General features: G+C 43.9%; 1 protein-coding gene across 4 annotated transcripts in view; it reads left to right on the forward strand.

Moving 5' to 3' along the window:
- The window catches only part of LOC144791980 (uncharacterized), a 426,669-nt gene that overhangs the window by 161,520 nt on the left and 238,203 nt on the right, over positions 1-26,946 (forward strand). Inside the window, exon 1 of one of the 4 annotated variants that reach the window (XM_078666843.1) lies at positions 7,512-7,698. The exons of the other annotated variants lie outside the window; for them this stretch is intronic. The gene's annotated coding sequence lies outside the window, so the exon portion shown is untranslated. Of the gene's footprint in view, positions 1-7,511; positions 7,699-26,946 lie in introns of those variants that run through there. 4 annotated transcript variants of the gene reach the window in all.

Raw genomic sequence — 26,946 nt, forward strand, 5'->3', positions numbered from 1 at the left:
GCATGCCGCATCATCGGAAGCAGCTGCTGTGTCTATATACCTGACCATTCGCCTTCAGTTTATGACACAATCTCTAAACTGCATAAGATTGCTGCAGACATTCACCCAGAGACTGGTACATGAAAATTTTCAAACTGGAATGGACACTCTTTGTTACTTGGGGCTGGAAACTACTGACTTTTCTATGTATACTACTGTTGATACTATTTACATGCTGTACTTGTATACAATGTGGTCCCATGATTTGCTCTATGTGCATTACTGCTTCTACACCTGCCAAGAAAAGTGTTACAAAAGAACAGCAAATGTTAATCAGTGAACTTTCTAATATGATGAATATCAATATACAAGATGCAGATCCAGGTTACCCTAGACAGACGAATGTCTTCAGCAAATGCTGAAAGGGTCGTCTGTGGTAATATAACAGTAATTGGGTCAAGGATTAGCAGAAGACATGTCGTATTTAGAGACTATCTTGCCCGTTTTACGGAATCCATTTTGTATTTCTATCGGCCATTTTGTATGCCATGTGCTCTGTCCTACCTTCCTGTCAACTCCTCTTGAAATCTGCCTAGAGACAAGATATGTTTAGTCTCCTCTACTTTGCACATGCTCAGAAGAGCATACAGCTGTCCCTAGCATGTAACTGTCAGGATGTGTTTACTCCAACTAGCTAACTGTTAGCTCCTCCCACTTGTCGACTGTGCATTTTCTGTATGACCTTGTATGTGCCTAAGAACAGCAGCTTGTACTTGTACCGCCTTCTTTTGAGCCCCTGTGTGGGTATAAAAGGACCCAGCTCCTTCCAGTCAGTGTGCTACCTCATACTATACCGAAGGGTGTTGTGTGAATGTAGTTCCACTTCATGAGGTTTAATAAACTCTGTCTTTTCTATTCCAGTTTCTGTGCCAACTTCTTACTATTGGTCTAAGGACTCTGAGCAGAGAAGGGCGAATCCCTTGCACTAGTAGGCCTGGCTGGGGCTTGCTACGACAGCGTGACCTCGTCATGTTACATAATGCGTTTTTCCGTTGTGTTGCGTACGCAAATGCAGTACATTCTAGAGAACTTGGAGGCAGCAGGTAAGGAGCGCACTATGACTTTTCAAATGTTGCGCTGCTTATTAAAGAACGCATATACCGTAACTGACATGAGTACATAGCAGACCGATTGTCCCACGCTATTTTACGAAAAAAATTAACAATAGAGGATGAGCATACCTTGGTAACGTTTAGTTTGGTTCTCCATATTGTCTGTTTTCTGATAATTTTCTTTATATCCTTTAGCATCAACCGAGTTTATCCATCATTTATCTTTTCCTTGAATAATGTGCTTATTTGAGAAGGTAGTTCATCCACCAGCCCGTCGCCATGAATTGTTGTATTAATTCCAGGAGGCCATGCCCCTGCAAAATGACTTGCTTAATGAATGTAATTAGACCTGTAACGATTTCCAGTCCTCTGCACATGTGTAAGGATAGGGGACAGCAAGGGACAGCAGACCTCCATCCCAACCAGGATTTTTTTTTTCAAAAGCAGTCTTCTGTGTCCATTAAAAGGGCAACTGCTGTTTTTCAAAAAACATATTTCTCATTTGGAAAGACTTCTTGGGTTGCATGCAGGTGGTCCTCTGTATCACTGTATGCGCCCCTTCCACTATGTCCCCCCCCAGTCTGTCTCCATGCACCCCACTGGACCAGTTTCTCCACTGTGAATCAGAAACCAGCCCAGCTCTTTACTCTGTATCTGCACAATGGTTATCGTGGAATGCCTAGATAACAGGATCTGTTTTCTTTGTCTCGATGACACTGATACAGAAATACTGGTACTAGAGGACATGACAAAATGAAGCTTCCTTTTAAAAGGCCGAGAGCCTGGTTTCCCTATCGTGCACGTTTGAGAATGGCAAACATCATTGATATGGATTTTTCTTTCTCTCCACAAGTTTACACCTTTGAGTTGCTGGCAAGCCCATCTGTTCCCATTAACACCACTTCCAGGCCCAGGGACCGAGACTATGTCAGTCTCAGCCTTGGCCCCTATGGGGTTCGTAACACAGCAGACAGGGAAACGGCATCTTCAGGTCACTCTGCTCGAAAGAGCAATGCACAATGTCAACAGCCCTCAATCATCACCTTGGCCCCCACCTGGCATACAGAGGTCATGAGCAGCACACACGTTTTCTGAATGCACTTTGTGCAATAGCCACTAAATAGACGTCTCTTCATTTCTCTTTATTTACCATCAGATGCTAATGTTTTGTCTTTAATTCTTGGCCCATGAGGTTAGAGTGTGGCTGGCAGGCAGAAGCCACATGAACGTCAAGTGTTAAGTGCATCCTTTATGTGACCTAGATTCTTATTGTACATGGTGAAACATTACAGCCTATCAAACACAAAAGAGACGCCTGCATAGGATCGCACAATTTGGTTAAGCTGGGAATCCGGGATTGATCCCAGGTTTTCAGCTTTCCCATATTTAATTTTAGCCATTATTTGGACATCTTTTTATTTTTCCTCTTTCTCCCTTTTTGTCATCAAAGGTTAATACTTCCTCGTTAATTCTTAGCACATGAGGTTACAGTGTGGGTGGCACACATATGCCACAACTGTGCATTTTTCACATTCAAATAAGGTCTGCCTTGCACAATCCTGCTTGCTTCTCCATGACCCCAATATTTCAGTTTTGTGCAGATGTATCTAAATCTGTCACACTGCAACAAATATTGAGTTCTAAACATTAGAAAGTATGTGCTTTATTTACCAGTTCTAATCACCAAAAGTTAAAGAGCAAGTTGCTCTTTTGTAGCTCTGGAAATTTGAGAGTGCTGGATATTGCTGTGTTAAATTTTGCAAATTTGTAACACTGCTAGGGTATGTGTGGTCCTGTTTTTCGCGCTTCTCACACCTACCTACAGCAGCAATGCTGATTTTTTTTTAATGTATTGTGTTATAACACAATAACACAGGTTAGTTTGTGGTTATGATGCTCTTAGGTGTGGGAGACTGATGACTGGCTGTCCTGATACTAGGATGAGCTGTCAAGTTGTGCTGGTAAATGTGAGAGTAGTTTATATATAGTTATGCCAACAATAAGAACATGAGAGATGTGTGATGCTAAATGTTGGTGACATTTTGGAGGTAGTGTATAATTTGTAAAAACATAAATGTAGAGCCCCAGTTTTTTCTTAGGCTCCTATTGCTGAATGCCAAGGTTACCATAACATGTTCCTTTCAATACTCTAAACTTGCTTTTATCATCAGCTTTTCTGACTTCATCATTGTTTTTCTATCCCTCTTACTCCGTTTTCCCTTTCTGTCTTTCTATCTTCTTTTAGGTCATGGTCTGTTGATGAAAAATGAGCACCATTCTCCTAAAATGAGTGTGGTTGCCCACTACAGACACATTGGTGGGTAAGGCTGATGGCATAGGAGAGTGGTCTCTAAAGCAATCATATCTACATTGGAAATGTGCTACACATGGAACGTCAAGCCTGGTGGAGTAGGACGGCAGCCGAGTTAGTTCATTCAATCCTTTCAGCTGACAAAAGGCTTCTGCCGAAATCAGGAGTTTTGCGTGTATTTTCGTTATGTGCTCAAACATACTCATGATAGTCCTGCTAAACATAATTGCGAGGTCTTAAGAACTGATGTCACTTCTTCTAATGTCACTTCCTGTAAAGTCATGGGTTGTGATGCCACTTCCTGTGATATCACGTGTGATGTCATGCACCATGATGTCACACACTGTGATGTTACTTGCATAATAACTTGGTTAGAACCAGGACTTCTGTTTTTTAGGACTTGTGCCCTGCTTCCACCCTTGGTGAGTCCATACACCTTCCTTGCTCATCTCCCTCCCAGGGATCATACAAGCAAGTCGCCTTTCCATTCCCATATTTCTCTTCCTTTCCCACACTTCATCCCCATTGCATTTACCGCGACTGATTCAAAATCTCTCTTCTTCCCATTGGTGCCTTTCCTTTAGCCAAATTTCTCTTATGCTCAATTATTTTTCCCTGCCTCTTTCCTCAGTACTGCTCTCTACTACCAGCCACCTGATCCGTACACCTCTTTCTCATCCTCCCTAGGCAATTTTCTCACACTCCCCGGCCTTAATTAATTCTTCTAAATGTAATCTTTTTGTTTTTTGTGACTGGCATCTTTGGCTCAAGAACCAGTCTAGTGCTGCTTCCTCCATGCTTCTTAACACCTGCCTTATTCTGGGCCTCACTTTAAGATGGTGCTCCCCCACTAATACTGCAGGTCAATTACTGGAGCTCATAGTTTCCTCCTTCCCAGAAATCTCAGTCCACCCCTGCCTTACTTGGGCTGATCATTTACTTGCTTTGTTTAATCCTCCCCTGCTCACTTATTCAGATTGCTCATTACTCATGCTCGGTCCACGCCACTTAGCTTTAGCCAAATGCCATTACAAGGCTCTCTTGAAGGCCTGGCAATGCGATTATTACTCAAATGACCAACAACACTATAAAAAGGCACTTAAACACTACAAGAAGATCCTTAAGGAAGCACACTCCTCAGTCTGCTATTGTAGAGTTGAGAAAGCTAGTAAAGCTTCACACAAAGGGGCTTATTTACAAGCCCCTTCTGCCGCTGGTACGTCCATTTTAAAAGTGACGCACCGGCGGCGCAAGGGGCTTGTAAATAAGCCCCAAAATCTTAAAACTTGTGACCGAACTCATCTTCCCAAGATGTAAGAACCTGACTGTTCCCACTCCCCTTCCCATATGTGTGAATCACTCTCCAATATTTTTCATCATCAAATTTTGATTCAGGCAACTTGGCCTCTGGTCTTCCCTGTTCACTCTTGGACCCTGCTTACATCTGAGTCCACTTTAAAGCTTCAGCCTAATATCATACTGTAAACAGCAATTATCGCCCCATATCTACCTAACTCACTCCATCGAAAATTTTGGAGAAGCACATCAATCTCCTTGTTTCTGGAAACTAACAATAGTTTGGTTCTTCTCCACCAGGGTCCCGTCATTTTCACAGCACTGATCCCAATTTCCTTAACGTAGTAAATTATCTGTCCATCATTTGTAATCATGGTCGCTCTGCTGCCCTGATCCTTTTAGGCCGATCTGCTGCTTATGATACGGATTCCCACCCTGTCATATTATCATAGCTCTGAGAGTGTGGCATCCAAGGCAAAGCCCTGTCCTGGCTTCTGTTCTTTGCATACCGGACGCACACAAGCAGCTCATCTCCCTTCTCTGTTCCGAATGCAAATCATTTTCGTGCTGCATCCCTGAGGGCTCCTCAATGAGTCCTACATCATTTACATTTCTCTAGCCAAGGTTATCAAATATTGTGGCCTCAACCTCATGTCATATGCACATGAGGCTCAGATTTTGCTCAGATACCATGGCAGCCCTCAGCAAGGGCGAGGCAGTCTCTGTGCCTGCCTTTCTGAGCTCGCCTCCTGGGTGATATTGAACTGTCTTAAGCTTAACTCTAAAAAGAAGACCGAAGTGTTGATTGTGGGTGGCCCAACTTCCATCTGGTTCTCTACCTGAGACCTACCACTACTTCTTTCTAAAATCGATAGGCAGCCTTGAAATCACATTGGAATCGAGTTTACATGTTCCCTTCAGATCCCCAAAGTGTCCGCCAAGTGTTTCTTCTGCATGAATGGATGATGTTACAACGAATTCCGTTGCAACGCATGCCTTTACCACGCATGCGTTACAACGGAGTTTGTTTTCCACGCATAACCTTTACCTCGAATACTTGCGTGGTGACGTCATACGTCGTTAAGAGGAAACAGAAGTTTTTTTTCCGATTTCTCTTAAACTACGCTGATTATCTGCATATCCCGACGTGACTTCTGGTGAGTTTTTTTTTTGGGGGGGGGAGACCCCCCCAAGACCCCCTTTTTTTACTTTTTACCTTTACCACATATGCCTTTACTACAAACCTCGTAGTAAAGGTATGCGTGGTAAAGGCTTTAGTGGTAACCACGCATGCGTTGTACTGCATGCATGGTTAAAGATTTCGTGGAAACGACTTCGTTGTAGTGGCCGTTTCCCCTTCTGCATCTGCGTAAGACCGTCTTCCTGCTTTTCCTTACAGGAAAACTGTAGTTTAATCTGTAATTCTCTCGCCCCTCGACTACAGCAACTCATTATACTCTGGCCTAATTTAGTGTCTGCTCTCTCATCTTCAAAGGTCAAGAACCCTCCGCACTATTCTCAGTCTGTCATCACACTCCCACCTCCCATCTATTTTCGATAAAATATTATATATCTCTCACCACTCCCCCTTCAAAGCCTTCTGGTTCTGTCACTGAGCTGTTCATTTTACATTTAACACTAGTGTAAATCCCTAAAACTTGGATGCACAATCAGTTCAATAGCACTTTTGGTGGTCAACAGTTTATTTATTCTGCCTTCTCCAGAACATAAAAATTATTTATTTCATTTCCATCTTTTTGCTTCTCATCATACATTATTCGGAGTTGGCTGTCAGTGGGCGTTTATTGTCTGTAGAAGCATTAGGGAATCTTATCATCACAACACCCCCTCCCCGCACCTCTCTAATACAGCTTCAATCATGAAAATGGTTTGTCTTGTGCCTCATTTGAGAGGCGAGGGAATACCCACCAGTACGAGCCTGCTTTGAGATTTTTTGATTTACGAGCAAGAAATTAGATCATTTCCTCAGGAGTTAGAATATATAAAAAGTGAATGGAAAAATACGCCCTTGTCATATTTTCCGATCGTACTTTATATTTTTTGTCATTTCCTTTGGCACTCTTCTGTTGACTTGGTAATATTTTGGAAGCACTACAGACAGTGATATAAACCTCACCTGACTGTGGTGTCATCCACACCGGACCGTGATTTGAGGACCTCTGGGCAGGGCCAGGTCATCCACACCGGACAGTGTCTGGAAGTACCGGCAATAATGTTATCCACACAGGACACTGACAGGAGCCACTTAGGTTAGCGATAAGAGCACTGGGCATAGTGACGAGGCTCTCTGCTGTGTTTGTGAAGGGGCCAACAGGATAAACACTGGATTCAATCGGCAGCTCGACTCCTCAGAGCAGTGACAGCACAGAGCAAGATGTGGCGTAAGGGCCAGATAGGCCGATGTTTGGAACTAGAGTGCCAAATTGGAGTATCGGCGTCAGCCTGGGATTCTGGGCAAATCCCTTAATCTCCCCGTGACCCCAAAAAAATCAACCAAAAAATGAATGACCAAAACTCACAACAGCGGACCCGCTCGTGCCTGTGACTAAACCTAAACACTCAGTAAATGACTGGACCCGTGGAGAGCAGCGACTGGGGACGCTCAGGTTAGCGGCGGGGCGGCTTTAAGGCGACCGTCGCCACCCTCGAACTGTCCCGTGCCCCCTCGAGCGCTCCCCTGTATTCTGGTACTTGTGGTACCCTCCCCCCGCCAGATGAGTCCGCCCAGCGCCGGCTGCGGCTGTAATGTGAGCCCTGCGCTCAGGCTCGGCTTCCTCTCTGTGCAATGCTCTCTGTATTTCCGGTAAACAGTGAAAGCTCCTGGGCTCATGCGCTCCGCCCTCCTCAGGCTTCAACCGCCTCTCAGGCCCAAGGACAGAGGACGCGCTATAGCGCCCTGAAACACCAGAGGCCAAAGGGTAGCGCAGTGTGGACGTCACTCTGGAGGACCGAAGACCACGGGCATGGGGGAACGGATCGGTAAGGAGAGGAGGGTGCAGGGCAGTGTTACGGAGGGTGCGGCGAAGAGCCCACCGCTTCCACCTTCTCAACATGAGCGGTTCGTGCTTCTCACAGTGCTGACTCTGCCCACCGGTGCCAGCTCCTCGCGCTGCTTCTGTGCCAGCTGTCGGCTCCAGGCGCTGCCTTCCAGTGCGCGCGCCGCACGATACCCACTGGTGCCAGCATTTGACAGTCCCTAGTAGTGCCTTCTCCTGACACTGCCATGGTGTCAGCTTTACACTCTGCCCATCTTTGCTGTCTTTTCCCTGTGCCGTCTCCTCTTCCTTCACTCACTCTTCACCAATGACTGTACCTCACACCGTCTGTCATTGCCAACTTCTCAAACTGTCCCCCATTGCCAACTTCCTAAACTATCCACCAGTGCCAGCGTGCAGCGCTGTCCGCCAATGGAAGCTGCTTGCTCTGCCCACCAGTGTCAGCTCTTCAAACTGCCTGCCAGTGCCAGCTTCTCTCATTGTCCCCGCCTTGCCAGCTTCTCCCTTTCCCCAGACACCTACTGCTGCAGCTGCCCACCCATGCCATCCTCTCACGCTGCACATCACAGAGTTTACCTTGTCGCCAGGACACTCTGGTGTGAGCCCTGGGATTGTAATTGTTATTCTAATGGATTCTGGCAGGTGTAGGCTTGGTTCACTTTAATTTAACCTATTAGACTGACACACCTCAAAACAACCATTTGCAAAGGAAGGCCCACGACTGTGATCTCTGTGCCGTGTTGACATGAAGCCAAGTAGGGCAACCACGCCACTCAGGTCCATTAAGGACACTGACTCCAGTCCTGAACTTTTCAGCTACAACTGATTGATTTCAAGTGCGTTATTCTAATGAGATCATTGGAAGTAAAAACAAGACTAGAATGCGTTAGCCTATCACACAAAAGTCCAAGACTGAACACATAACCGTCGCTAGCTGAGCCGGAAACCGGTGTTGCTTCTCAAACTCCCCTCTAGTACCTGGTTTGAGCACCATCCTATTGCTAGGCCCACCAGTGTCAGCACCTCACAGTGTCTGCTAGTGCCAGTTTCTCACTTGGCACTTCCGGTGGCAAGCCCTGAACCTACCCTAGCTGACAGGTTCTCACATCGCCTGCCAGTATATATGTATGAGACTATAACAGGCAGTGCTAGCTATACAACGAGTGCAGAACATGTGTGGGACAGTGGGCCTTGTGTTATCTGAAAGAGGTGGGTTACAGTAGAAGGTGGTGGGGGGAGCTGCACACTGGGTGTAAAGAATGTGGTTGAAATCAGGGAAGATGAGGTTGCCAGTCGTAGGGAGAGCAGGAGTGGGGGATGTTTTAAGTGACAGGAAGGCCCTAAAAAATAGAGAAGACTTGTTGGGTTTAGATCAGGGGTCTCCAACCTTTTCTGTAATGAGAGCTACTTCTGATCAGTGAAAATCATCTTGAGCTACTGAAAGCCAAGTATCTTGTGCATTGTTATGAAATCAGGAAAGATGAGGTTGCCAGTCGGAGTGAGAGCAGGAGTGGGGGATGTTTTAAGTGACAGGAAGGCCCTAAAAAATAGAGAAGACTTGATGGGTTTAGATCAGGGGTCTCCAACCTTTTCTGTAATGAGAGCTACTTCTGATCAGTGAAAATCATCTTGAGCTACTGAAAGCCAAGTATCTTGTGCATTGTTATGAAATCAGGAAAGATGAGGTTGCCAGTCGAAGGGAGAGCAGGAGTGGGGGATGTTTTAAGTGACAGGAAGGCCATAAAAAATACAGAAGACTTGATGGGTTTAGATCATGGGTCTCCAACCTTTTCTGTAATGAGAGCTACTTCTGATCAGTGAAAATCATCTTGAGCTACTGAAAGCCAAGTATCTTGTGCATTGTTACCAGATACTCCCTAGCCCAGCTTCATTGACTTTAAACCTTATGTTCATGGAGCCCGATACTATGGTTTGAAGAAAATACTGTGATTAGGAGTACTATAATAGGGCTGCCATGCGCGTCAGTGAGTGCATGATCTGTGGGGATGTATGAACGTGTGTGAATGAATGGGATATATGTGTATGGGTGACTGAAAGCCTGTGTACTTGTGGCACTGTATGTACTTGTGGCACAGGATATACCTTTCGCCATGTGTCATCGTTACATGTACAACACAAACATACAACCATTTTTTTTTTAAAAAGGGAGAAATAAAAAATTATTTGCAAAAATGTTCATATAAGGAACAGCTTTTCTGCACTTGAAATTTCTCCCATTAAAAAAAGAAATGGCTGTATTTTTCATTTATAAATATGGCAGCTTGTCTACCAATCACTGGGAGCAAGATGCCTGTTGTTTGTAAATGCAACACTTTGAAATGGGATGAAATTCAACTGAAGAGTTAGCTTTGTGTTTATATGCATTACATAAAACTCATCATTTAAATGTTCTCCGATATCAGTGTCTTTATGAACAGCAGGCATTTTACTTTCAGTTGCACATAGACATGGTGCCTTATTTATGAATGAAAAATACAGTCATTTGTTTAAATGTGAGGAATTTAAAGTGAAGAAACATGCTTCATAAAACATTAGGATTTGATTGGCTTAATTTAAAGTAGAGAAAAACATTAAGACAATGTTTATAGAAACATGTTTCTTCACTTTAAATGTCTCCCATTTAAAACCAAATGACTGTAATTTTCAGTTATAAATATGGCCCAGTGTCTAGCAGCCACTGGGGAGCAAGATGTCTTCTGTTTGTAAATGCAACACTTTCAAAAGGGAGAAAATTCATTTACATTTTCTCTCATTTAAAAGCATTCACAAACATAATTTTTTCTCATGCTCCAACATTAAATTGAGAACAACTTTTATTTAAGAGTAAAATACCTCAGTGCTTCAGTACTTCAGCTCTGTGCCTTGGGTCATAAGTCTGAGTCGACCACTGCTCATTATCATTGCCTGCTGTCTGCAGCCTGATAATAATTTAAAATAAACATAGCCTTTACTTAACTTGAAATGAAACACATATTTTTTGCAGTTCTTAATTAAAAATTAACTTAAGGCTGGGAGCTACTTTGAAGGTTTCTGTGAGCTACTTGTGGCTCGCAATTGACTGGTTAGACATACTTGGTTTAGGAAATGCTATGGTGAGGGGAGTGGAGAAAATGGTTGAAGACTGGAGGGTTAATGTTGAAGGCAGGGGAGGCCGGCATGGCTCGTGGGCGGTGAGGGGAAGTTTCATGGGAGGGGGGGTTAAGTGTGCAATATAAAAAAAAAATAATAAAAAAAAACGTACCTTGTCGCTGGTCCCACGCCTCTACTCCTCTCCTCGAACAGAAATCACAGCCATGCCTCACTGACCAATCACAACGGCGTAATGTAGCGTTGTGATTGGTAAGCACCCAGGCTCCCCTGACCAATCACAACGCGGAAATGCAGTGTTGTGATTGGTCTGAGTGAAGTGACACGGCGCTCAGCCAGGGGCTGGAGGGGTGGGCATGTTCTCTATGCCCTGTAATGCAGCCTGCATTGAGAACAGGGAAAGTGAGCATGACTGGTTTGGGCTGCCCAAGAGGACCGAACAAACAGTCACTGCGCACTTAGAAGTGGGTAAATCACAGCTTCAGCTGCGGCCGCTGCAGATAAGAGCGGTGGGGCCAGCTGGGGGGATTTCAAGAGACGACCCAGAGAGAAAATTATTTATTTAATTTTCCCTTGTGGTCGCCTCACTGCCCCACCACTCTTACCTGCAGCGGCCACAGCTGGACTCCTCCCCTGCCCTGCTCCCAGAGCACAGCATCCCTGCCAGTACGCATAGCAGCATGAAGAATAACATTTAAATAACGCAAAGTTCTCATTTTATGTTTCGTGCTTTGCACTGCTCAAAAGCAGTGGGGCAGCACTCCTCCAACATAGCGGAGGAACCGCCACTGTTTGAAAGGACTAGGTCGTACATTGCACACAAGACCTATTTTTCACAGGGCACCCCTCTGGTAGGTTGTTATAGTGCCAATTGCTATCGGTATCTTTGGAGCCAGTTTCTCGAAGCGCCCACAACCGGAATCTCTCAAACAGCCCGACATCAAGGGCCAATTTGTGTGGGTGTTAACGGTTCTGTCTGCTTTCCAGAGTTGAATTAAGTAAAAAAATAAGTTCCAGGGTCCAAAGATCTCAGTATCATGCCAGCCACAGCTGGTGCTCCTCACTGCCACAGTTGGAGCTGCCTCTGTCATTCAGCATCTTTCCCTGACTGTTTCTTTGTTAAGCCAATTTGTACTAACAGCACGCCGGGGCTGCCTAAATAGATTCACACAATTTATACAGATGCTAATACATGCATTGCATTTTGTCATTTACTTCAAATAAGCAGCATTCTATTCTCAGGCTAAACGGTGAAGACATATGCACCAGTCAAGTGTAATGTGGAAAAGGGCGCTTTAATGAAACGGGTGTGTATCGCAAAACATCTAAAACCATGGTAACTGCCCTATAGCTAAACACATGACCTCATTCTACATCCATGCACATCCAACAGGAAATTCTCCACACCGCTAATGGACTCTGACAGCTGCTCTATAAAACCCCATCTCTGCTCACGGTTACTCTTTTTTGGCTCTGTCCTCAAAGTACATCAGCTTTTAATAAAACTTTATTTACGCTGACCCGAGCTGCTATCATAACACCCTGCACTTACCTCCCTCCTAAGAGCTGATCCGCCTGACCAGTAACAAAACCAACCATGAATGCATTGTATACCTACCTACCTAAAGCTCCTACAACCAGGCAACCAGACCGCCCCTGCTCATCCGCGAAAAATACATTTTAACTCCCAATATGCACTTGTGTCACTCAAAGATAACCAGCCTTCAGAAAAACAGACACACTTCTTCATAGACCGCTTTCTTCATCACCCAACCACAAATAAAGCATATGCATCCTTATACCTTGCAGATGCAAAGACCACAAAATACTCTGTTTTAGGAGGGAGGGACCCTTGACCCTGAACCTGCCTTAAACCTATTCTTAACCCACCCAGAGCCCTTCCAAGCCTTTCCCTCCTGGTCCCTTGCCCAGACCACCCGCCAGAAAAGCTCTGGGGGCGGTGGGACTCCTACTATTGCTCCACCCGAAACACATTTTGCAGAGATGGATTGACCCCAAGTTGTTCCATGTCTGTTGTAATTTGCCCAGTGTTTCTTTTATTGTGCATTATTACACTTATAGTTCAGTAATTCTAATGGTAATCAAACTACAAGTACCAGAATACAACGAAAACAAATATGAGTGTATCGTTTTTTTTATATATTCTATTATGTATTTGTTTTAATGTATTTAATTAGCTAAAGGTTAAAAAAAATGCCTGCATTTTTGGCCATATTTACTGGCTAAATAAAGGTACTTTGACTCACTGAGTGTATAAGTTAGATTTAGTTTTATTTTTTTGCCTCGGGTTCACTTGAGAGCTCCTATTTGTTTGGGATGGGGTGCTTAAATCCTGCAGCAAAAGTCCTCGGCCAGCCATCGGTTTCACATTGCTGTATGGTTCCGCAGGAGGTGCTCTGAAGATGTGGGGAGGCCTCGGAGAGCTGTCACTTCCGCATTGCCATTTTATCACTACCATTCTTGTAATACAAATATGTGCCACTCAAAACTCGCAACGCACTGGTTCTATGCGTACAACTCTTTATCTGCACAGTGAGTTTAATCGTGAACGGAGACACGATGGTCAATACTAGTTCTCTATAGAAAAAGTTCCAGTGCTGATTCACTGGCAAACACCTGCTCAAATTAAGCACCGTGGCCTTCAATACATCTGAGGGCTAACCTAAGCTCGGCAAGCGATCAATGAGTCGTCCACTGAATCTGACTGAAATGCTCGGTCAGTAGGCAAAGACGTGCATTTCCAATACAGTCCCTATTCTCCTTCCTAATAACCATCAAGGGTAGGGTTTTGCTTTAACTCCGCTGATGGGAGATGCTGATGCATGGAGCAGGTCAAAGGTGAGGCACAGTTAAATAAACCATAAACTTTACATATTAAATAAACAGTTTATTGTCCTTACTGTCCAGTGAGAAATCCCAAGCCTTCTAAACACTAACACAAACCAGTGTTCAGGCAGCTGTACAACTTATAGTAAACATACACTCTTTAAAAATTACAGCAGTCTCATGAAAGTGATTATTACCTCAAAAGTCTGGAAAGACTGGTAAAGTCTCAAACGCTTGTTGCAGGCACTTTTTCTGGAACTATCCAAAAGGTAAGGCAAATGCAGAAGTTAGAGTAGGAGAATGTACAGTGATAAGCACCAACTGAGGGGCTTCTGAGGCTTTGTGAGCACCCTGGATGGCTGGAGGAAGAGGGTTTTGCTAGTAAGATATTTTACTGATGATCTTTGTCTCTGGACAAGCCAGATGTGTGAAGGACCAGCATGGTGGAATCCACGTAGCCCACGTCTGGTGCATTCTGGGTGGATAGTGGCCCTATTACGGATCAAAGAGAAGCCTAAAACCTCAAGGTTTCAACTTTAGAGAGTGGTTAATTAAAACATATTAGGAACCGATTCATATATATAATTACTAGTAGTTTAGGCCTACCACCAATAATGGAGGTGATTACACTTTCCATCAGACACAGTAACTGTGACGTGTGACCGCATCCTATCACTGAAGGCAAACAGATGAATTTGGAAACATGACACCGTGAACAATGATTTAAATGTTGTGGAACAGACTTCTTTAGCCTTGGTTAATTAGCAGGGCGGTTCCACGTCTTTACAGTCTACTCGTCATCCTGACCTGATTGCCTTGTTTTTAATGCCTATATCAGAAGTCTCATTGTCCAAGTTAAGCAGCTCAGGCCATACACTTCAATCTGGTATGGATACTTACCTAATTTTACTAAGGGCTTGAGACCTTGTTTGCCATTTTTTGTGTGTTCCACTCAGTGCACTGTGTATACAATGCACACTCGGTAGGGAATATATTTTGGTTCCCAAGCGTTTGACTAACTCAGTGCTACATTGTTTGTGTTCCGTTTAACACACGATGTGTGTTATGAATATTGTGAATTGCGTATTGTAATGTGTCTTGGTTTAATTATCTCTCAGTATTTATCCGTGTGGTGCTTGGCCCCATTATACTTATCTTTGGTCTGTTCAGATCCTTTTTAAGTTGTAATTCATAGGAGTACTATGTATTCTCTCAACTTTGAGGTAGACACATATTTCATTTATGGGTCATGATGTTCACCAAATGGTTCTGTGTCATGCAGGATTTTCCATGCATGGATAATATATGTACTGAATTTCGCATTAATCCTGTTTTGCACTGACTATTCACAACATTGCATAAATACACTATTCCGAGTGATCATTGTACCTGGCTTGTATAAAACTCCATATTCAATTGGTGTCAGTGTAATTCCAACATGGCCACCATTACTTTTCATCATTATTCATAGTTGCATCCCATGCTTCGTTCCATATGATTACATTGATACACACATTGGCATGATTCACCTATCCCTTCCATCAGTGTCTAGCGGTCCATTGGCACTCTTGAAATGATCTTATTTGTCATCACTGCATAGTGCAATAGCATTGTGCCTTTTATAGATAGGGCAATGCCACCTTCGACTTCTTTTGTTAGTCTAGATTTGTGCCTTAATCTTGTGCTTCCTATGGGAACAAATTATGGGCCTGATTTATATCGTGCCATTAGGTGTACTCTGTTGCACCAGTGACTATACTGCCAAGATAATGGTCTGCCTGCCAAATTTATATGCGGGCAGACCATAGGTTTAATCACGGCGGACACTACTCCATCTCTGCCATGATTAAACCTCTCCAACAGGCCCTGTGAAGTAAGGGCCGTCAGAGGCGGACCTGCAATTCTACCCACCTAATTTAGAAGGGCACAATTAGAGGTCAGTTTTCACTGCCTGTCACTACCAGGAAAACACTGGCAGTAAGGGGCAGTGACAACTGCTGAATGCTCCCCTTGTCATGGGTGAGGGCTCCCATGGCGAGGGAAGCATTTTCTTTTTTTTATTCTCAGAAAGCACATTCCTTTTCGGAATTTTCTTTTTGAAAATAAAAAATGGAAACTGTTTGGTGCAGGCCTCCGTCATGCTGACGGAGCCCTACACCAAACAGCGAAATGCACTGACATGAGCTGCCGAGACGGTGGTTTCTGCCAATGCTTTATAAATGACCGCCAACTTGGGGGTCATTTATAAATCTGGCAGGTGATCCCTCCTCTAGGGTGATGGTGTAATTTACTCCGTCGCCCTGGCAGAACACGCGTGGTCCACCAGTATATAAATAGGGCCCTATGTATGTTTAGGTATATGTTTGTGTTTCATTTTTGTATAAATGACCCACATTTTTGCTCCGAGACTGTTTTTTTGTTGGCCTACCCATACCAAGACGGCCGCAATGATATTTAATAGTCTAGCATTTGACTTACAGTTAGTGTTTCACTTTTCTAAGTGGTAGACCCACACAGTTGGTGTGTCTAGAACATGGATGCTTACTTCATTACTGTTAGGACAGTTTATTCTGCGGACCCGAGTTTGTCGCGGTTTTATGTCGAGGTGGGTTTATGTAATCAGGACATATGTGAGTGATCAGCCATGAGTGTTAATGGATGTTTCAGTTTTTTGCTCATATATTATTATTCACTCTATTACAGCTGAGTCCTTGCCCCTTCAAGATGACTCAAGATTTCTTCTATAAAACTGTTATACATACCTGAATAGTGATTATGGATTATTTTGGGCACTCACGCTCATTATCCTGGCTCTGGCACGAAGTCCTAATTTCACTCACCTATATTTCAGATTAATGTCATTCCTTGTTTTCTTCTAGAGGAAGGAATGTTTTAATGTTTTTTTAATCAGAGACTGTTTTTTTGCTGGCCTTCCCATACCAAGATGGCCGCAATTATATTTAATAGTCTAGCATTTGACTTACAGTTAGTTTTTTTTTTTTAATCCGAGCATGTTTTTTCTATCTAGAACTAGTTGCTCTCACAGTTTTTTCATCACACTGTTTGGGCAATGCTACTTGCGGACCTTCACGGTAGCAGTGCAAACACTATCACCTTTACACGTTTCTTCAGCTGTACATTTAATTCTTGGTTTCTTTCTATGTAGAAACATATCAGGGGCCTCAACATTAATTATCAGCCACATTCAGTCCCGAGGGTGGTTTTGCGTATTTAATACAAAAGGAGACTGAAACGTCGACGTACACTCCACTACTTACACAAAGATCCTTGGAACATATTGTACCCCACAGGGATACTCTCTGCAGGAATGCTCCTTGCCTTAAGAGTGGAGCGCACACTTCTGTCTCAGTGAATTATTGTATGGAAATATATACCACCAATATACTGGATAGATATGTCTCTTCTATTACAGAACCCCTTGATACTTACTTTTTACGCCGTTTGTCTTGTGTTTCAGCACTGACCAATTGTTTGTAATTACATTATTGGTACGCCTGTTTCTTCATTTATTGTCTTTATCGTTGCATTATTCTGAAACCTTTGCTATTTGATTAATTCGTCAGTGTTTGAGGTCACTAAACGCATATTTATTCAGTTACAGTATATTCTTGTGTAAATGACCCCCTTGAATGCCATTTACTTAAGTTTATACTATCACCGAAGCTCACAAGGGGTTATTGGGTTGCCCTGCTCCCTTCATTTCCACCTAAAAAGAAGTGCACTTCAGTGTCAGGGCTGCTATAGAAATACTTTTTTCTTTCCATTCTATATTCTTGTATGTATTTATAGTCATTCGTGTATGTTTAAACCATATCTTCGGGTTTCAAGTAATTGAAAGCATATAGTTCTTTTTTTCTTTTTGCAAATATGGTCAAATGTCTTGTGATGTGAATTCAAACTAAAAAGGGTTTCTATACCTGCTCTAAATACACCTTCCTGCTAGAAAGTGATGGTTATACGGTTAATGTTTTTTACAGTTGCTATGACAAGCATTTAGCCATTCTGTTTAGTCGACCGAACATCATTTCTATTTCGTGATTAAGCACACAGGGATGACAAAAAAATAAGAATTAAAAGGAAAACACAGAGAATTGCCCCACCAACCCTGGCACTGAAGTGCACTTCTTTTTAAAATGCCTTCGTTCGCAGTACTCGAGAGCCAGGGGCTGAAGTGGGCAGCCCCAATGCCTTATGCTGGTAGGCAGAAGCAAAATGTGAGTGGCAGTTCTAAAGACCAAATCATAAAGAGTGTTGATACAAAATCCCTCTATTTATGTATATTGATATGCATTAATTTTTTTATTTGTGTGGTTTTTTAGGTTTCGCCTATTATCATTCGCTTGCGAATGTAATAGGCTAAAATTCAAGGGCTCGATCGACTGGTCAAACCACTGCGGTTTTTCCACAGTGCATGTGAGTAAAAGCGGGTCACGTGACCACACAAGCACTCGCATCTCCCTAATCCGCCTGCATTCCCGCCCCCCCACCAGGCTCTCCCACCCCCATCCGGCTTCCCTCCGCGCATCTGCCTGCCACACTTCTCCTCCCCTCGCTCGCATTCCCGCCCCCCCACCAGGCTCTCCCACCCCCATCCGGCTTCAGGTATCGCATTTGCCTATCCATAACACTTAACATTATCCTTTTCTTTCCCTTTCTCTTCGACCTCTCTACTTTTTCTGTCCCTTCCTAATATTTTGCTCTCTGTAACCACTCTGCCTCTCTCACTTTCCTCCCTTCCTTATTTCCTCAATACCATTCTTCACTCTTCCTTTTGCTACATTATTCCCTTTCAGCCTTTTTCGCTCTCATCCTTTCTTTCCTGTCGCTCTCGCTTCATCCTTCTTTGATCTGCTACCGCCCTGGCTCCTTCTGTTGCTCTCCAGCTCTTTCTCCCTTGTTCTGTCAGACGCTGTAAAGTGCGCTCACAGAAGCATACACACTTGGCACTATACGACACGTGTGCAAGTTGCGCTGACCCGCAATCCCTACCGATGTAACACGCTTGCGATGCTGCGGCAGAGGAAAGAGGGTGCATAGTGATGGCGGTTTCGAAAAGAAAATGACTGAAACCATCTGTTCGAGACCGCCCATTGGCCAATCTTTCTCCGATGCGCATTTAATGCCACTCGGATGTAATAAATAGGAAAGCCAGCGAGGTGCCACGGCCACGTGTTCCTGACAGGCCTCAGATGAAGGACCACGTGGCACCCTTTCACGGGGAATATGTGAGAGTTTCACACATCTGTGCACATACATGTAGAGCACACGCACATGTGTACAGAGCTGCTCTGCACGGCGTGAACATTCTTCACTACAATGACATTTAACGAGCTGTGCAGTCCCTCCCAAGTCATTAAAATAAATGCGACATTTCACTGTTAACTTGTGATAATTTTTGTGGCTGTAAAGTCAAACAACCGGAGCGACAGGAAATTCGTGGCTCTCTCTGTTCCCTTCATGACATAGATGGTGTTTTAAATACTATTTTTCACGGATTTTTTAAATCCCCTACATGGAAATTGGAATTCAAGCGTATTATTGCCCGATTATAATAACATTCAGTTCATCAACCACACAACGAAGGGGAAATGAGTTGGACCAGCTTCAATTCCAATGTGTAAAACTCGCACGGAGTTGGTTATCCGCAGCGAGAGCAGAACCCGCGGAACTATCTCCCCACCAACGAACATAATGAAAAACATTTTCTCAGTTTAAAACATCTGTACAAATATAAAATGTTTCCTAGAGAGACAGCTGACAAAAATAAAATACGAAATAGCACCTGAGGTCTTCAAAGTCACATTTTTGACAAAAGCTCCGCTGAAAAGACAAACCAGTGGAAAAAAAACTGGCGTTGCCAATAGGTTTCGCATTTAGAAAGTTGGAGCTATTGGTTTTGTAAATGACATTTTATATTTATTTATCGTTATTGGCATTGTCAATAACAATATATAAATATAAAATGTCATTTACAAAACCAATAGCTCCAACTTTCCAAATGCGAAACCTATTGGCAACGCCAGTGCTTGTTTAAACAAATGAGGTTGTTGAATCTACTATAGCTGTCTGCTTACCTGTGAACTTCATTGCTACTGATGAACAGTTTAATTCTAATGTGGACTGTGCCTCGCCTTCGTCTTAGATTGCTCCTACTTCTGAACTAAAATATAGTTGATAAGCAGCCTGTCTAAATGCCTTATGGATGCATTACCTCCTGCGGCACCTCCGTCTCTCTGTATTATTGCCCAAGTACTTGGGCATCCCGTCTTGACCCTGGTCCCTCCTTGTTCTTTTGATGCAATGCATCTTGTGTAAATGGTTCCTGCCAATCTCTGTAGCTCCATGTGGACGGTCCCTATGCTGCTATAGCAACCCTGGCCTTGGGCCTGGGCACAGACAACTTCAGTAATAGCCTCTGTTAAGGAGATCTTGTCTTTAGCCCGGCTTCACACACAGAGCAGCAGAGGAGCACTTTTAGCAACATTGTATATATGTGATGTCTCTCCATCACCTGGAGTCATTTAGGAAAAATCCACTGAAGGATGCTTTCCACAGTTCTTGATTGTCTCGAAGACAGTCTTGCTACTTCTGGATTCCTACTCGCTCCAGATCCCGTGTAGTTAGCTGCTTTGATGGATCAGATATTTTTTTATAGGTGTCGGGTCTTCTTTCACCTGGGTTCTGCTGCACCTTTTCTCTTGCCACCTGGTTGATTTACTGTCAACAAGCTATTGACTTTAACTTGGTGTGGTGGGATTGGCCACCACAGAGCAGAATTTGATCATAGAAGGGCCACCTGCCAAGTTCTCGAGGGTGTATCTGAAGTCTCAGAGCTGGGTCTCTCTGCTGAAGTCAGACCTGGCTTTCAGGTTTACATGCAGTGTGTTCGCCTGGAATCCTCTGAAGAACATGTTTGTAGACTTTGCTGGCTGCGTTAGAATGTGGATGGTTGGAGATGTCTGAAGTACATCAAACATGATTGCATAATGGTCAGTCCAGCCCAGTGTTGTCTATGTAGCAGATGAGGTGGTAGAGCATATTAGATTCAGGATATTCCCTTTGGTGTGTGTGGAGTGCAGGATGTGCTGAGCAATGTAGGTGCTGGCCAGCTAACTGATGAACTGATGAAGGCATCCTTTAGGTTCTTTGTCAGTGTGTCATCGGGGGGGGGGGAGGGGGGGGGGTTCCAATTGTAGAGAAAGATATTGTTAGTATAGGTGGTTAAAGTTGTCACAAATAGGTCAGATACTTCAGCATTCAAAATTGGGTTGGTCCCAAGTGGTTTGCAGAGGAGAGAAGTGTGATGGTCTATATGGTCGAAAGGGGAAAGTGGCTGGAGAAGAACACAAATGTGTTTAAGGGAGGTGGCAGCAGGATAGTGCAAGACAAGGAGCAATATGGATAAACATGTCTTATCCTCCTGTATGGTCCAGCCTGCTGTTATGCTGGATACCAGCCTGCTGTTATGCTGGATAATTTAGTCATTTCACACTACCACATGAAGGATGAAGTGGTAGTAAACCAGGTCTCTAATTAAAGTGGCTTTGGTGATAAGGTCAGCTTTGTCTGCTGCATTTGTGATTGGGGAGGGGGCTTTGCTCAGCATGAAGAGTAACATGTGTTCTGTGTGTTTACTGTGAGAGGTGGTGAGTGGAATGTAGATGATGTTCATGTTGCATGTGCGTAGGTTGAATAGGGATTTTTGTTGGTTGCATGTGATTACTGATTTGGTGCATGAAAACACAGACAGAAAACATGTGGTTCATCTGATGAGATATGCTGTGGATTTGTGTAGTGTCAGATGGCGGGGCCCTTAACCATTACGAGGCCTTAATAAGTTCAGACAGCAGTTGACCTTGGCCCTAGTCCACATTCAATCCAGCATGCCTATGCAGTAAGAATAAAGGAGAAGCTAAGGCCTGTGGTCAAGGACTATGGCTGGAGTTGTTTGCATGCTGACATCGGTGGATGGTCATGTGAGCAGTTCACTGGGTTTCGAGATGTGCTGCTGTGTTATCCTTGTCTTGGTGGCTGAAAAGGCTTTCAGGCTCTCTGATTTGGCACTGGTTACTGGCATCATGAGAGGGTGAAACACCAGCTTTGGGGGTATTGTGGAGCGTGCTTCTGAGGGCGGGACTCCAACTTGCTTTTTGACCTTCTTGGTGGTGTCATAACTTTCCATGGTTTCTGACTGGCTAAGGCTATTGGTGTGAGGAGAAGGTCACATTCACAGCTCACTAGCGCTTATTGGGTGCTGCTGCTGTTTGGAGGGTCTTGTGGTGTGTTTTAAGAAATTGCCCCAACAGGCTGCTTCTCCCAATTCACATCAAGCTTCTGATCGGACCTGGCTTTTTCGTTCTTTTATTGTTTATTTTATATTGCAAGTGCTTATTTATTTACGAATCATTTGGTCACTCCTAAGCATCATCGTGGTACAAGGACTAGAATAGAAAGTAGGAAAAGAGGCCCACCGAGTCATTGCAGAAGAACAAGATCATCAGAGCGTCAACACAACTGCACACTTCTGAGCGCTTTTATGAAAATAAGGGGGTTTCCAGTCTCCAGACAGTGATAAGCAAACTGTTCTCCTGCATGGGGCACACATATTGCTTTGAGTGGCCTCCCACGCGGGCCATTCAGCTCCTTGGTACATGCATCAGGGCAATTTGATGGTAGTGAACCAGAAGTCTCATGCCATAAATAAATAAAACATCTTTCTTGAAGGGAGGATTTTTCATACCAATAACCTATCATGTGAATAAGACAACAGATTTTACATTTAACTCTCTGTTTGATGGGCAACGAGTATTATTTTTTATGGCATAAGTTACATGGCTTTACCAACCCAAAGTTAAATCTTACAGCAAAGTTCTGGATTCACTGTAGATTGGCAGTGCCAGCTTCAGGAAGACCCAGATAGATTGCATTGCAGTAGTCAATTGACATAAGAGCAAAGGCAGATGTGCAAATGCTTCTTTTGAAATAAATGGGAGCACCTCCACTAGCTTCTGGAACCAAGGTGAGGTAACCACTTTATTCTGTGTAGTCATGGATAGGTTTTCATTTATCCAAACACAACTGATTTAATCTTGGTTGCTGGAATGGATGGTAATCCTACCGTAGGGGGCCAGATGGAATACTGCCAAAGGAGTCTGTTGCAACCTACCACCAATAACTCCATGTCCCCTTTCCCCATTATGCTTAAGAAAGTTCATACTCAACAAGTGTTGGATTCCAGTTAAACAGCAGAACCAAGAGTCATATATTAGAGATAAGTGACCATGGCTGTTAAGAATCCTGAGAAGAGGTTTCCTATACATGGTAGATAGTAGAGGTAACAAAAAAGAGCCCTTTGGCACTCCACAGCAGACCCTATGCGGCTCAGATCTGAATGAAGGGAGGACGAGCGTTTTGTCTGCTTGCAGACCTCCAGGAATGAGGCAAACCAACTTTGGACAATTGTCTGGATGTCAGCCTCTTTAAGTCTCTGACTGAGGGTGACATGATCAACTGTCTTAAATGCCACAGACCGTTCGTGTAATATTGACGCTGCCGCATCACATTCATTGATGGCTGTCCTTAACTCATCCAAGGTCAGTTAATTAAAGAGATGACTCCGTTCCTCTGCCGGGATGGATGCCAGCAGTCATTGATCAAAGAGTTGGGATGCCACAAAGTTTCTAGAATTTTACCAAGCACAGGCCAGTAGTTTGAGTCTCAACTATAGTGGAGAAAAGACAATTTTTTTTAAGGAGGGGGAGGGTGTTCCCAATTCCCATAAATCAGGAACTTAAACGGTATTGGGAAGAAAATTAAAGATAACAGCAGTAAATTTCTTTAGTATTCAATCACCACGCCTGGAAGCATCACGTGACATTAGTGGCTCAAAGTGAGAGCCCGCCCCCACACTGATGTAAAATGGCGTTTCTCCAATGGACAAAGTAGGGTCGGTTCTTTCCTCGTCATCACTCTACTGAATGAAGTTCCATGCTTAGACTGAAGACTGGACTTGGGCAAGTATATTCCTTTGTCTTTGCTGCTAGCTTCTCATGCATCTTGCTTTTACACCAAGCTTTCATGTTCTTGCATTTGTTAGGGCAGCATAAAGTCTATGCAAGTTCAGTCAATTGCCATCTCCCATCTCAGTTGGGATAGTTTAGGATCTTTGGGCCAGCTGTAGTTTTCTGCTTTGAATGACACCTGGCCTTAATAACTTAGCTTGGCCACGCACTGTAGGCACCTAGGACACAGCAACGGACCAGGCTAACTTGTTCTTTCCTGCTGCTGATACTGTAGTAAATAGCTTGAGGGACTTCAACCTTAATGCCGACACTGCATGATTAGTGGGTTGCTGGCCTAATGCCAGTACTAGGGGGCACCACTACAGGAGATGTTATCCTAATGGCATTTTAGAGCAGCAATAAGGGTACTGATGCAATGCTGACACTGTAGTATAGTAGTCGGCTAATGGCTTCCTTTGGAAGCACCCGCAGGTCCTATGTGCAGGGTCCTCATGATGACACCCCAGGACTAATAGAGGTGCTGTCCGAATGCTGACATGACAGGACACGACGTGCTGTCATAACTGACAAAGGCAGGTGATTTTCAAATGCTGACACATAAGGGCAGTACAAGGAGGTGGTGCTGACAATGTAAGATCAGTGGACATGTGAAACAGCCTTTACAACGCAGGCATTACCACGCAATGCCTTTACCTTAGCATCATTTACCACGCATGCTTTTACCACACATGGTAAGTATGGGTGGGTATGTGGTAGTCATTTTTTTTAGCGTTTGGGGTGGGTAAGGGTGTTCGGTTGTAAGGGCGTTTTTAGGGTTTAGGGGTTATAGGAGTATATGGTAGTAAGGATATTTTAGGGTTTAGAGGTAGGGAAGGGCATAGGGTAGTAGGAGTATTTTTAGGGTTTAGGGGTGGGTAAGGGTATTGGATTGTAAGGGTATTTATAGGGTTTGGGGTATAGGGTGATACAGATGTTTTTAGGGTTTAGGGTGGGTAAAGGTAATGGATGAAAAGACTATTTTTAGGGCATGGGGTGGTAAGGGTAATTAATGAAGAGACGTTTGGGGTGATTCCACCAATAAAAAAATAAAAAAAATTATAAAAAAAAGTAGGGGGTTTAGGCCCCCTAAAAATAAATGTGTGTGTGTGTGTGTGTGTATATGTGTGTATATATATATATATATATATATATATGTATATATATGTATATATATATATTTTGTGTGTGTAAGTGCCTGTATGGGTGTATAAGTAAGTGTGTGAGTAGGTCTGTGGGTGAGTGGGTGCATGTATTGGTGGGTGTGTAAGTGACTATGGGTGAGTGGGTGTCTGTATGAGTGAGTGACTGGCTGTGAAAGTGGTGTTTGGTTAAATGAGTTGATGTGCGAGTGGCTGTTTTGTAGAGTAAGTGTCTGTTAATGAATGTATGGGTGAGAAAAGCGGATGTGTGAAAGCTTGTATGGATGTGTGAAAGCTTGTATGGATGTGTGAATGGGTATGTTAGTGGTTGTGTGGGTGGGTGTGTGAGGGAGTGTGTGAGCATTTGTATGGGTGAGTGAGTGGCTGTGTTGAGAGGCTGTATGGGTGAGTGGGTATGTGAATGGCTGTATAGGTGAATGGGTGGGTGTGAGTAGCTGTATGAGTGAGTGGGTATGTGAGTAGTTCTATGGATGAGTGAGTGGTTGTGCGAGTACTTGGGGGGGGGGTCTGTGAATGGATATTTGAGTGGTTGTGTGGGTAAGTAAGTGGGTGTATGAGAGGTTGTATAGGGATGTGAGTGGGTGTGTGAGTGCTTTTGTGAATGATGTCATCAGTGATGTCATTTGAGATGTCATCAGTGATATCATTGGCCGTGCCATGAGTGATGTAATATGTGAGGTCATAAGTAGTGCATTGCTGGGGTGTAAGTTCTAAATAGCTCAGATAACTATAACTGCTGAAATTCACTGGTTTTGTACAAGTGAAATGTGAGCCTAACTTTGCCGTCCCTGTAACCTTTGTTTTTTTCAGTGAATTTCTTAGGGTTTCTTAAAAATTCTATTTCCCAACTTTAACGCCCCTGTAACCTTTTGGTTTTTCAGTGAACTTCTAAGGTTCTTAAAATTGTATTTCCTAACTGTAACCTGTAACCTTTGAGTGAGTGTAGGAAAGTGCTGAAATGGCTCCCACTTTTTTGCCTGATGAATGATGTGATTTCGAACTGTAAGTGCTCTAAGTCCCTAGTAAATGGTCCCCCTAGTACTTAGGGCATCGGTACTGGAGAGAATCCTCAGGGGTTGCAGCACTGGTTGTGCCACCCCAGGGACCCTTCTCCAAAATTGTCCATACTACCACTGCAGCCTGTGTGATTTTTGTTCAGATGAATCCGAAGAATTGACATGGCACACCGCCCTGTGTGCCATGCCTCTCATACGCTACATGAGGTATAGGTACGTCACCCCTACTGCAGGCCTGTAACCCTAAGGCAGGATGCACAATATCCTACATGAGGGCACATCAGCATGAGCAGATATGCCCCTACTATATCCAGCCCATTCTGTGATGTTGTAAGATACCTGGGAAGCCATAAAGAGTACACAGGCTAGATACTTGTCAACATGAGTTTCCTAGCTCTATGATGGCTTCACTGATTTCTAAGGTGTTTAGTACCAATCGTCTTGTCTTAATAAATCCTCACTGATGCCAGTGATGGATTTATTCATAAATTCACACAGCAGACCCTTTTAGAGGCTCCGTTGAAAACCTACCAAACCTCGTGTGATCGCTGACTTGCGTTCGCTAGTCTGCCACCTCCAGATATGCTTTTGACTTCTTGGGGTGAGAGCTAGTGCTCTAAGAGGACAGAGAAAAAGCCTGCTCTGGGTGGAGGTGCTTCACACCTCCTCCAGGACAGGATGGTCTTCCTGGGCAGAAAGCTTCAAAGGCGGTGCTGCCTTTCAAATCCAACCCAGGAACCTCCAGATAGTCGGGGAGGCCAAGCCCCCTTTCCTGCTCCACTTTTGGTGGGAGGAAAGGCGGGAAATTAGTTAGATTAGGAGGAGGGTGCCCACTTAGTCTACACCACCTTTAGGGCCGGGCAGGTGTGGTGAACCCCTATTCTGGAATTCCACCATCCTGGATGGTGGAACAACAAACTATTGGGGCTAGGGTATTGTCCCTTTCCAAAGGAAGTGTTCACTAGAGAATCTAGACAGCCCAAAGGTAGGCTGCCCATTGGCTACTACCTGCTGCCCC

This window comes from Lissotriton helveticus, chromosome 11 (assembly GCF_964261635.1).
Source record: "Lissotriton helveticus chromosome 11, aLisHel1.1, whole genome shotgun sequence".
Lineage (NCBI taxonomy): Eukaryota > Metazoa > Chordata > Amphibia > Caudata > Salamandridae > Lissotriton > Lissotriton helveticus.